This window comes from Talpa europaea (assembly GCF_964194135.1).
Source record: "Talpa europaea genome assembly, chromosome: 1".
Classification (NCBI taxonomy): domain Eukaryota; kingdom Metazoa; phylum Chordata; class Mammalia; order Eulipotyphla; family Talpidae; genus Talpa; species Talpa europaea.
The window spans coordinates 145,026,444-145,037,639 of NC_140073.1; positions in this window are offsets into that span (position 1 = coordinate 145,026,444).

Genomic DNA, 11,196 nt, shown 5'->3' on the forward strand with positions numbered 1-11,196 from the left:
CAGTGTTTCCAAGGCCACAGGTTGCTTTTGTCATGTGGTATTTCTTCCCATCAGAGTCTATTTAGGAAAATGCAAACAAGCTAGGTAAGCCAGAGAGGGGCAGCCACTGAGATCTGGTTGAAATAGTGTTGGGAGAGCTGGAAAAAACTAAAAGGCTTTGTGTCCTGGAGCTTCATAAGCGTAGGAAATGGCTGCAACTGCACAGTGTGGGGGTGGTGTTACCAGAATGAGGGTCATATTTGCTTCTGCAATTCTGGGGCCAACTCACAGAAGGCTGAGCTCTGCAAGGTGATGTGGTGGAACACAGATGTCATGGGGAGATGCTTTACCCCTGTGCTGGCATGATGGAAGTGACTTGAGTGGTGAGTGTCCACAGCTCTCCCTTGGAGGGGTGTCATCCTCTGGGACAGGCAGAATTCTGATCCCTGTGATCTCTGCCCCCTGGTGTCATGCCTGTGAATACGTCATATTACTTGTGAAAGGGACTCGGCAGGTGTCATTAAGGTTACTAATCAGTGGGCCTTATATAGGAAGCTTATCCTGGATTACCTGGCGTGGACTCATATAATCTCATGGGCTTTTAAAAGTAAAAGAGAGGGGCCTCCCTGGTGGCGCAAGGGGTTAAGCACTGCACTATGATACAATCCACAGCCTCTGCAGCACGAGTTCAATCCCCGGCTGGCCAGGGAGAAACCCACATGGCGAGGCAGACCTCTCCTATCTCGCCTGCTGCTACCCTCAGCAGTGTATTTCAGTCAGTCTGCCTGTTCTGTTCCCCACTCTGTCTCTGGTGGATCCTCTCACCTCCCCCCCGCCCACATCTCTGGCCTGTACCCCAGCTCTTGTATGCATAAATAAATAAATCTTAAAAAAAAAAAGTAGAAGAGGAAGACAGGGAAATAAGAGAAATTTGGAGTATGAAAGGATTCAGTGTGTCCCTGCTGGCTTCGAAGATGGATGGAGCTGTGAATCAGGGAATGCAGGCAGCTTCTGGAAGCTGAAAACAGCAATCAATGGACAGGCGGCAAGGAAGCCTGGGATCTCAAACCTACCACCTCATGAGACTGAATTTTGTCAACAGCCTGAATGAGCCTCGAAGTAGATTCTCCCACAGAAGTTCCTCCCAAAGAGGAGCCCAGGCTGGCCAGGACTGTGATGTCTGCTGTGTGAGACTCCAGGCAGAGAACCCACCACCCTCACTGGACTTCTGACCCACAGAGCTGTAAGACAGTCCATGGGTGTTGTTTTAAACCACAGCTTAAGTTTATTGTAAACTGCTAGGGCAGAAATAGAAAATGAATGCACTCTCTCATCTTCTGTGCTTGATATTCTTTCTCATTTGTGGAGTATAATTGGAGGCCCATTGGCAAGGGGCTGTGGGAAATGTAGTTTGTGGGGTCCCAGCTCCTGCACAATTTGGCACAGAATGTGGGGGTGAAGGCGAGGAGCACAGGGTGTATCTCTGGCGCAGCACCTGTTAACATTCGGTGGGATGAAAACTAGGAAAACCACTCTGGGGAATTCTGCTCGGGATATAGCAGAGTTGGAGTTGTGAGATGGGTATTTGACCAAAGATGTTATGTTCTTGGCAATTTTATGAGGCTCCCAAAGAGGTGCAGTAGGGTGTTGTGGAGAGAACCCACAAGCAGATGGAGTCCATTTGCCCTTGGGTGGCTTGGCATGTCCTCTGCGTTTGCCTGTGTGGAGTGGAGGGCGTTCAGTAGAGCATCTTTTATTTCCTGTCCTCTCAAGCTCTAAAATTTTCCTGTGTGGAGAATCATCTTACTCTTCTAAATGAGTGTGAGTTCTAGTTAAATGCCTGTAGTCATATTTATGATTGATTTGATGCTGAATTCTTGATAAACAAATAGGACTCCCAATCATGAGGCTGTTGCTAAGGGAAATTATGATCCAATATGCAGTTGGATGCTCACCAAGATGGGAAAAATGGATAGATGCAATAATGATCATCGTTGGCCCCAAATGATAATCTTTGGCCCCAAGTAAATAAATTTTTATTGCCAGAACAACTGGTGGCTATGCTTGGGGCTCTACATGAGTGCCGTGGGGGATTAGAGCAATGAGTCATGTTGTCCCTGGCCTCAGGGAGAGTCTAGTGTAGCTGAAGAGACACAGTGGACTTGAGAACATAATTGGATCACGATAGGACCGAATAGAACCTTGTCTTAAATTATATCACAGGTTTATGTCAATTTTTTGTTACTGCCCTCCCAGAGGAGACCTTTCCTTTTATCTTTCTGGAGCACAGAGAGAGGCACACGCCTCGTAGCTGTAGTGCCTCACCGATGGGCTCCTTTGGCTTTGCATTCTCCCTGGTTTGGCAAGGGAGACTGGTCTGTGAAGCCACGGGTGGTTTTCATGAGTGCTTCCTGGTAGGGTGTGAAACACAGCTTGCCACCCACCTTGAGTAGGTTGTTTCTGGAGGCATTTGAAAGTAAAACAAAGTACCCTGCCATTAATGGAAAGCTAGAATTTTCTATGTGCTTGTACTTCTGACAGGTAGGTTGATGCTGTCACTGGCTGTGTGTGCCTTTTCAAAATGCATGTTTCTACCTTGTTATTCCTGGGTGGATTAATTCCGAATGCTCTTCTTTGGTATGTAGTGATGCCAGGGTGCAGAAGCAGCAGCCCTGCCTTCCAGGAAGCTGCACATCTGCACAGGTGGCTGGAACTGTCATTTTGCACCTGGATATTCAGAGGTCACGGAGATCTAGCCTCTGAGTCTTACACCTCTTTGATGTTAGAAACATCTTTAAATGTTGCATGTTCAATATTTCTTGTTCTTTCCTGGGAGGTTGATTGCAAAACTTACAAAATGGGACATGGAACGCATTTTGCCGTTTCTGTCACAGGGACACCGTTTCTGTATGAAAATATGGAAAAAAGGCAAGGAATTGGGGGTTGTTGCCTGGGATTGGGTCCCTATGTTTCTTTTTTTTTTTATAATTTTTTTTTTATAGAGGCATGTTTTATTTATTTATTTGTTTCTTTGTTTGTTTATACATGCACTGGGTACAGTCAGAAGCGCGGGAGGGTGAGAGAATTCACCAGAGCCAGAGCGGGGAGCAGAGCAGGCAGAAGGACCGAAGTACACTGCTGAGGGGAGCAGCGGGCGGCAGGAGAGGTCTGCGCGCCATGTGGGACCCTCCTCTGGTGGCCGGGGAGCAGCCGGGGATCGAACCGGCGCCGCAGAGGCTGCGGGCAGCTTCGCAACCCAGCGCTCAACCGCTGCGCCACCGGGGAGGCCCCTGGGTCCCTATGTTTCTTTGGACAAGTTTCTTCTGCTTTGAGACTCAGTTTTCTCATATGTGAAGTCAGAGGTAAGCAACCTGATAGGGTGCTTACATCCATTAAGTCCAAAAATGCAGGTAGAGTGTTTAACACAGTGTCTGTTATATAATAAGTGCTTAATACATGTTAGCTAACTTTATCATCACCTTCATGTGTGTGATCATCATCACCATCACCACCACCACCACCGCCATCATCAACTTCACCGTCATCATTATTATCACCACCACCACCACCATCAAGAACACCACCAGCAGCAGATTTCTCCATCAAGAATGCCACCAGCAGCAGATTCCTGCCCTCCCAGTGACTCTGTAGGTGCTTGATACACAGCAATATCTGGCGATAGGCAGACCTCCGCTCTGTCCTAGTCTTGGCTGTAGCCACTGTACCTCTAAGGACTAGTGTGAGTTTCACCTCCTCCTAACCATGATGCATGGCTGCTTCTTTGCTTTCCATCCTTTCATGGCTTTCTACTTATGTGGAGCCCTGCTGGTGTTGACCTCTTGTGGTTCAGTCACTGGCAAAGACCTGATGGTGGCATGTTTCTGAGCCTTGTGACTGCTGCCTCTTAGAATCCCAGAATTCCCTGCTTCCTACACTCATATCATTGTGAGTTTAGGCCATGCCTGTGTTGATGTTGCTCCTTAAGGCTCTAGTGGTAGGAAGTTTTGGGGACTTGATAAAAGAAAATTCATATGACCACGAGGTGGCAGTAGCACACTCAGACTGTATTTGGGGATGCTTCGACATGGTTATGTAGATGGGGGAAGTCCCTCCCAGCACAAGCCTGTCCAGGTGCTGTGCCATGGGGGTCACTACTGGGAAAAGTAGGGGACAAAGGAGCTCAGGGAATTGGTAAGGGATTTAGGTGTCTGATGATGTTGTTCAGTAGTCCGAAGGGGAGATTTTGGGTCAGAGAGCCCTTGGGACTCTTTATAGCCAAGGGACTTATCTTATCTATGGTCAGCAGACTTGTGTATGCCAAGCAGACAGGCTCTTAATGGCTAAGCATCTGCTTATTTGGGCTAAATAAACCAATTGGATGTGTTAAAATTTGAGTTTGGCACCATTGGGCTTTTGACTAATGGGTCTCAGTCTGCTATGCAGAAATAAAAAAGCAGGGGCCAATTCATAGAGCCCAGCTTCAGGGGCTCATTTATATCACAGTGGTTCATTGCTTGCCCCCTTGCACAGGTGAGACTCTGGTGAGAATGTGGATGTGGTCATTCACTCCAGCCTCGTCCCCTTAAAAATCTATTAAATAGTCATTATGTTCCAGATACTTTAATCATACTATGTTATATACTTAAAATACATCATCTTATTTAATTCTTAATTCTCACAGTCCTCTGATGCAGACACTATTAAAACTTCCATTTTATGCATATGGGAGTAGAGTCTCAGAGAAGTTAGGTGATTTTTACAAGATCTGTCTCTTGGAAGGTGCAGTGATTCAGGGTGCTCAGGTTTGGGGGGCCAATTTTCGTGGCTTACAGATGTGTCATAATTTCTTCCTGTGGGACTTGATGTTCTCCCTGGTGGCCCTCACACAAGCCAGAAGTACAAAGGAATCCATCCACAGTCACACCCGTGCTTTCTTAGCTTTCCCAATGTATCATACAACATCCTGCCACCCTTAGTCCCCTCCAGATATTTCTGAGAGCTCTGGGGGACTTCACAAATAAGTCTGGTCAGCAATGGTGGAATGGTGAGCCCAGAAAGATGCCATGATTTTCCTGGGAACTGTCACTCCTGCCAGGCCTTGCCAAGATTTTTGGGCATCAGTAGATATTTGTGCTTCTGCCTCTCATTGGGTTGTCCAACTTTCCATCTCTTGAAGTTGTCACAGATATACAGGAGCCCTAGAAGTGCCCTTCTTAGCTTGGGCTGCATAGCACAGACTGGGAGGCTTAAATGCAAACATTTATTTCTTACAGTTCTGGAGGTGGGGAAGCCCAAGATCAAGGTGCCAGAAGATCCAATCTCTGATAAGGGTTATCTTGCCAGTTGCAGATGGCATCTTATCATTGCATCCTCCAATGGCAGAGAGAGAAAAATCATCTCTCATTCACGTCTTCTTATGAGGGTACTAATTTCATTCATGGTGGATTTATGCTTGTGACCCAGACACCTCTAAAAGGCCACACCTCCAAAGACCATCACATTGGGGGTTAGGGCTTCAACATATGAATTTTGGGGGAATACATTTTGGTCTGTAGTGGTACCCACCAAATGGTGTGGTCCAGGGAGGCGAGGCTGGTAAATCCAGTGTCACGTCAGGATGGATGCCTGCCGGCCTAGCTCGTGGGACTGTTATTGGGCCAACATTTATGCCTGACTTCCTCTTAGCCCATGCCAGGAGGTTCTGTAGTACCCATGCAAGTGGGTTTCTGGTAAGATATGCCAGGCGTTTCCAAGGTGAACAAAGTTTTGGTACAAAAAACATATCACTATTCAGGCTAATCACTTTCCTGCTGTGGCGACAGAAGACCACAGTCTGAGATTCAGCACAGGAAAGCTCTGAACACTCTTCCCAGGCTGACATACACCAATTAAATCAACCCTCTGCACCGCCATTGCAGTTTACCTAACAGTAAAAGATGAAGTCCCTTAGAAATCATGAACTAGTTCAACCATTTTCACGTGGTCTAATCTGCTCTGCCCCCAGCTTTGGTTTGCCCCAACTGTTGAGCTTGGCCTTGACTCTCACTGTCTCTCTAGGATTTGGGTCTAAGATTATTCCTCCTAATTTGTCCCTTGGCCAGGCTGGATCTCTTAGTAAATTTGCACAAATACTCAAAGTAATTATTTTCTTTACTAGTTTCCCAGAGCTGCTATAATAAGGTGCCCCACATGGGGTGGCTTACACGTGGAAGTTTATTTTCTCATTTCTGGAGGTTAGAAGACTGACATCAAGGTGTCGGTAGGTTGTTCCCTCTGATGCTTCTCTCCTTAGTGTGGGTGGCTGTTCTCTCCCTCTGTCTTCACTTGGCCTCCCCCCTGGGTGTGCCAGTCCTGTTCCCATTCTCCTGTCCCTATAAGGACAGCAGTCATTGGGACTAATGACTTCACTTAACCTTAATTATTTCTTTAAAGGCCCTCTGTCCAAATAAGGTCATATTCTGAAGTATTAGAGGATTAGACATCAGCATAGGAATTTTAGGGAACATAATTTGTCCCGTAACACTGCTGTATGATTTGTTAAAGTCTACCGGGAAGTGCCCTGTACCAGGCCACGGTCATCGATGAGAACCCACTGCTCCTTTCTCCAACACGGGAGTCGGCGTGGCCCTGTTTAACTTCAGCCAGGTCATGTCATTTCTTCGGTTAGAGCAGTGCAGTGTCTTCCTATTGCATCATGGGAAAAGCCAGAGTCTTACCAGGGCCAGGGTGACTCTACATGGCTCTCCTCTTATCACTTCTGAGTAGACATTTAGTCCTCACAGTTCAGGAGATTGGAAGATCAGGGTGCCAGCATGGTGGAGCTCTCGGTGAGGCTATCTCTCTTCATGGCTCACAGGGGAGTGCCTTCTTTCTTTCTGTAGCTGCATATAACATAGGGGAGTGGGTATAGAGGGGCTATTTTGTATTCTAACAAGGGCAATAATCCCATTGTGAGTATCCCATCCTTATGGCCTCATCTAATTGCTGCCCAAAGGCCCCCCCTTCCAAATACCATCCCACCGGGCATTGGAACTTCAGCACATGAAGTTTCTGGAAGTGGACGCAAATGCTCAGTTCATAACACTTCTGATATAGAGCTTTCTTTTCCCCACCAGACACAATAAAAGGAAATATATTTTGAAAAGTGAAGAGCATTATTCCAATGGAAGAAATAATTTTTATGACCACTGTAATGCTAGCTTCCAGCTAATCACAAATAGTTTCCTATATTAGGTTTTCTTACATTGAAGCCAAGTGATGACTTGACTCCATTTTCTTCCAGCCTCTCCACTGAACAATGTCAAAGAACACCAGCAATTATACCCACATCCTCTGTCCCCTCCCCTTCTGTCTGGCGAGAGGTGGGGTGAAATCATAGGGTGTTAAGCAGGCTGTAAACATTTGAGCTGCTTTTTCTCAACTTTTGGGAGGTTTCTTTGGGATGACAGAGGGACAAAAGGTTGCAGTGTAAATCACCATGCAAATTGCTATAGTGTTTGAACTTGAGACACCTTTGCCAGCTACAACTTAATGAACTTGAGCTTCCAAGACTCCCCCTGAAGGGGAGAAGTGCAGAACCTTCCAGGGCTGAGCCAATGAACCACATAAACAGCCTCACATGCTTGATTCAGCACCTCCTCTAAACAGACTTGAGCGGCTGCCAAAAGATGACATCCTGAGAGTGTGTCTTTGGGCGCTGACCCTCCTCCCACGTTTCCTATCTAAACACCAGCCCTTGCAGGACAGCCCTGAGGCATTTGCAGTGTGATGTTATGAGGCACTGGAGACGCAGGCTCTGCCAGCCACAGCATTGCCAAAGCGTAGCTGCTGCATTGTTTTTTCCTTCGCCCACCTCCTCCTCCTCCCGCTCGGAGTCAGCCCGAAACAGAGTCCTCCTGTGGGAGTCTCTCTCACCTCCAGCGCCACAGGCACACTAGTCCCGCCCTGAGCCACTGACCAAGGGGATGGCTGCAGGATATTTCCTGGAGGGCGACCGCAGGTTCCTGCCTCCATTCTCCCTGGCTGCGTGGGCTGTGAGGAAGGATGGAGGCTGGTCCAGTGGGGGCGGCTTGATTGGCGCTCTCAACTTGTCTTTTATTTGTAGGAAATGACTCCATGAGGGCACAGCCCTAATTTAGAGACAAATAGGGAACCATAACTTATGCCCTGAGGAATTTCTATACCAGGTCAAAGGGAAGATTCTAAGGAGCTATTGGAACTGATCTTGCCCCCACTCTTCCCTCTGTTTATTGTGGTATAATTATCACTCACATTTGGAGGCAGTTTTTTTAGTATCAAAATAAAATGCATAGCTACCCCAGTTAATGCTTATTAGCCTTCTGTGCTAAACATTGTAAAATCTTATTTCATTTAAAGGGGACAACAATGCTTTAAAGGAAAGAGAGCCAAGAGAATGCATGTCTGTGTCTATTTAAATTTAATCACATACACGTACAGACACACAGAGATGTGTATGCCTGTGCACTTATACACATACAGGCATATATGCATAGATAATATATGCACACATACGTATGTGTATGAGTGTAATTATGTTTTTATTTTTTAAAGGCATGAGATCATGTGGTTTTGGGAACTAGAAAGCCTGAAATCTGTAGCACATGCTGGAAGACTGGATACCAGGGAGTTGTTGATGCTGTAGTACAAATGCACAGGCAGTCTGGGGGCAGAATTCCTTCTTTCTCGAGAAAGGAAATATTAATTTTCCTTTTCTCTCCAGGCCTTTGACTCATTGGATGAAGTCCATCCACATTATGGAGGGTAGTTTGATTTACTCAAAATCTACTGATTTCAATGTTAATCTCCTCAAAAGCATACCTTCTCAGTGGCATTCAGACAGGTATTTGACCAAATACTTGGGTTCTGTGGCCTAGCCAGATTTTACGTGATTTGACATGTAAAATCAACCATCACAGCAGGTGTCATTTTCTTTTGTAGGTGAGGAGAGCAAGTCTCAAATAAGTGAATTCACCTGTACTAGTAGCCTGGATAATGGCTCTAGCCCCACTCCCGCCCCCACATATGTCCATATCCCTAGTCCTTAGAACAGGTGCATGTTGCCTGTAGAAGTATGGCTGCAGGAACTTCATAGATGTGATTAAATTAAGGATTTTGAAATAGGGAAACCATCTGTTTGTCCCAGTGGGCCCAAGCTAGTCCAGGGCCCCCGTTAGAGGAGGGACTCTTATTTGGGGGAAGAGTCAGAAGAAAAGATAACAAGGAATGATGAACACTGAAGGTAGGAAGGGGCTGAACTCCAAGACTCTGGGTGGCTTCTAGAAGCTGGAAAAGACAAGGAAATGGATCCCTTAGAGCCTCCAGAATAAACTAGCCCTGCCAACATATTTTTTATTTAATTTTTAAAATTAAACTTTAATGTTTTCTTACATCATTGATCGTTTTTGTACAGTATTTGATTTCTCCCCTCAAGTGTCCCTGCAAATATCCCACCACCACATCACCTGTGAACTGTCACCATAATCCCTTGATCCCGCCTTCCACCTGCTATATGCCTCAGATTTATGGTTTGCCTGCAAGTTTTGTCTCTTTTTCAGGACACTTTGTTTGATTTCCCTATATTCCTTCTATAAGTGATACCATCTGCTATTTTTCTTTTTCCATCTGACTTATTTCACTGATCACAATCCCTTCCAGCTCATTCTATGATGCTGTGAATGGCATGAATTTATCTTTTTTGATTGCTGAGTAGTATTCCGTTGCTGAGTAGTATTCCATACCACATCTTCTTCATCCAGTCATCTGCGTTTAGGCATTTAGGCTGTTTCCATATCTTACCTGTTATAAATAGTGCTGCAATAAACATAGGAATGCAGGTTTCCTTTCTAATTAATGTTTTTGCGCCCTTTGGGTAGATTCTTAGGAGTAGAATTGCTGGATCATATGGTAGATCCATTTTTAGCAACTTGTGGGTCCTCCACACAGCTTTCCATAGTGGTTGGAACAGTTTGCACTCCCACCAGCAGTTTAAGAGGATTCCTTTTTCTCCACATCCTCACCAGCATTTGTTGTTGCCATTTTTTTTTTTTTTAATATGGGCCATTCTCACTGGTGTGAGGAGGTATCTCATTATGGTTTTGATTTGTATTGCCCTGATTATAAGTGATGTTGAACATTTTTCATATGCCTGTTAGCCCTGCCATCATTTTGATGTTAGCCAATGAAACTGATTTTGGACTTAATTCTAGAATGAAAGAGAATATATGTGTGTTGTGTTAAGCCACTAAATTTGTGGTCATTTGTTATAGCAGCCTCAGGGAGCTAATATGCTTGCTGTGGCCACATAGACAGTAAGTGGGAGAGGTGGAACCTAGACATTTAGTGCTATTGTCATCATTAGTCGGATTGATTTCTCCCAAAACAGAGGTCCTGGCTCCATCCCTCCTCTACACCCCACCAACCCGACCCAACAGAGCTCATCCAGACTTGAATCACCTTAAAAAACTTATAAATAACAGGGGCAAGTCAGTCATGTAAGAGAGGGACTGGGGATCAGAGACTGAGGGTGATGAAAATAAGAACCTCCGCTCATGATTACTAGATAGCAGGCTCTTTATGTATAAATGTTAGTGTGTCTTTTCCTAATGCCCCCAGGAGAGTTACTGCTGTTTTCCATATTCCATAGTTGGGGAAATAGATCCAGAGAGGTTAAATAACTTGCTCGGGTTCACACAGCCAGTGAGTGGCAGGGCTGAGTTTTAGTTCAGAGGGTGGGCACCCTGCCCGCAGCCTGGCACATGCCCCACCATGCGTGTGTCATCAGCATTTTCATCCCAGGGCAACAGTAGGAAAGGAGAGTATTGGAAAAACCTGGTGAGAACTGACGACCTGGGCTTGCTGTGTTCTTGCTTCCTGCCCCCAAAACCCCCATCTCAGGTACATGGGGCTGAAATCCAGGGCCAGGGGCCCCTACAGTGTCCTCTGCACCTTGGCCTGCTCCTCTGGTCACAGAGGCACCTCCTGTTTGGTTCCTCCCTGCTGCCGTCTCACCTTCCTCCACCTTGGCTGTCGTGTGCGCAGCACTTGCTAACTTAGCACTTGCTTATTTCCCTGTCTCCGGTCTTACTGCCACCATTTCCCCTTTATTCTTTGCTGTCAGCCACCCAGGAGGAGGGAAGGAAAGAGCAGAGCATGAGCCATGATTTCCAAAGAGATGCGAGCAGACGTCCTCTGCCTGTT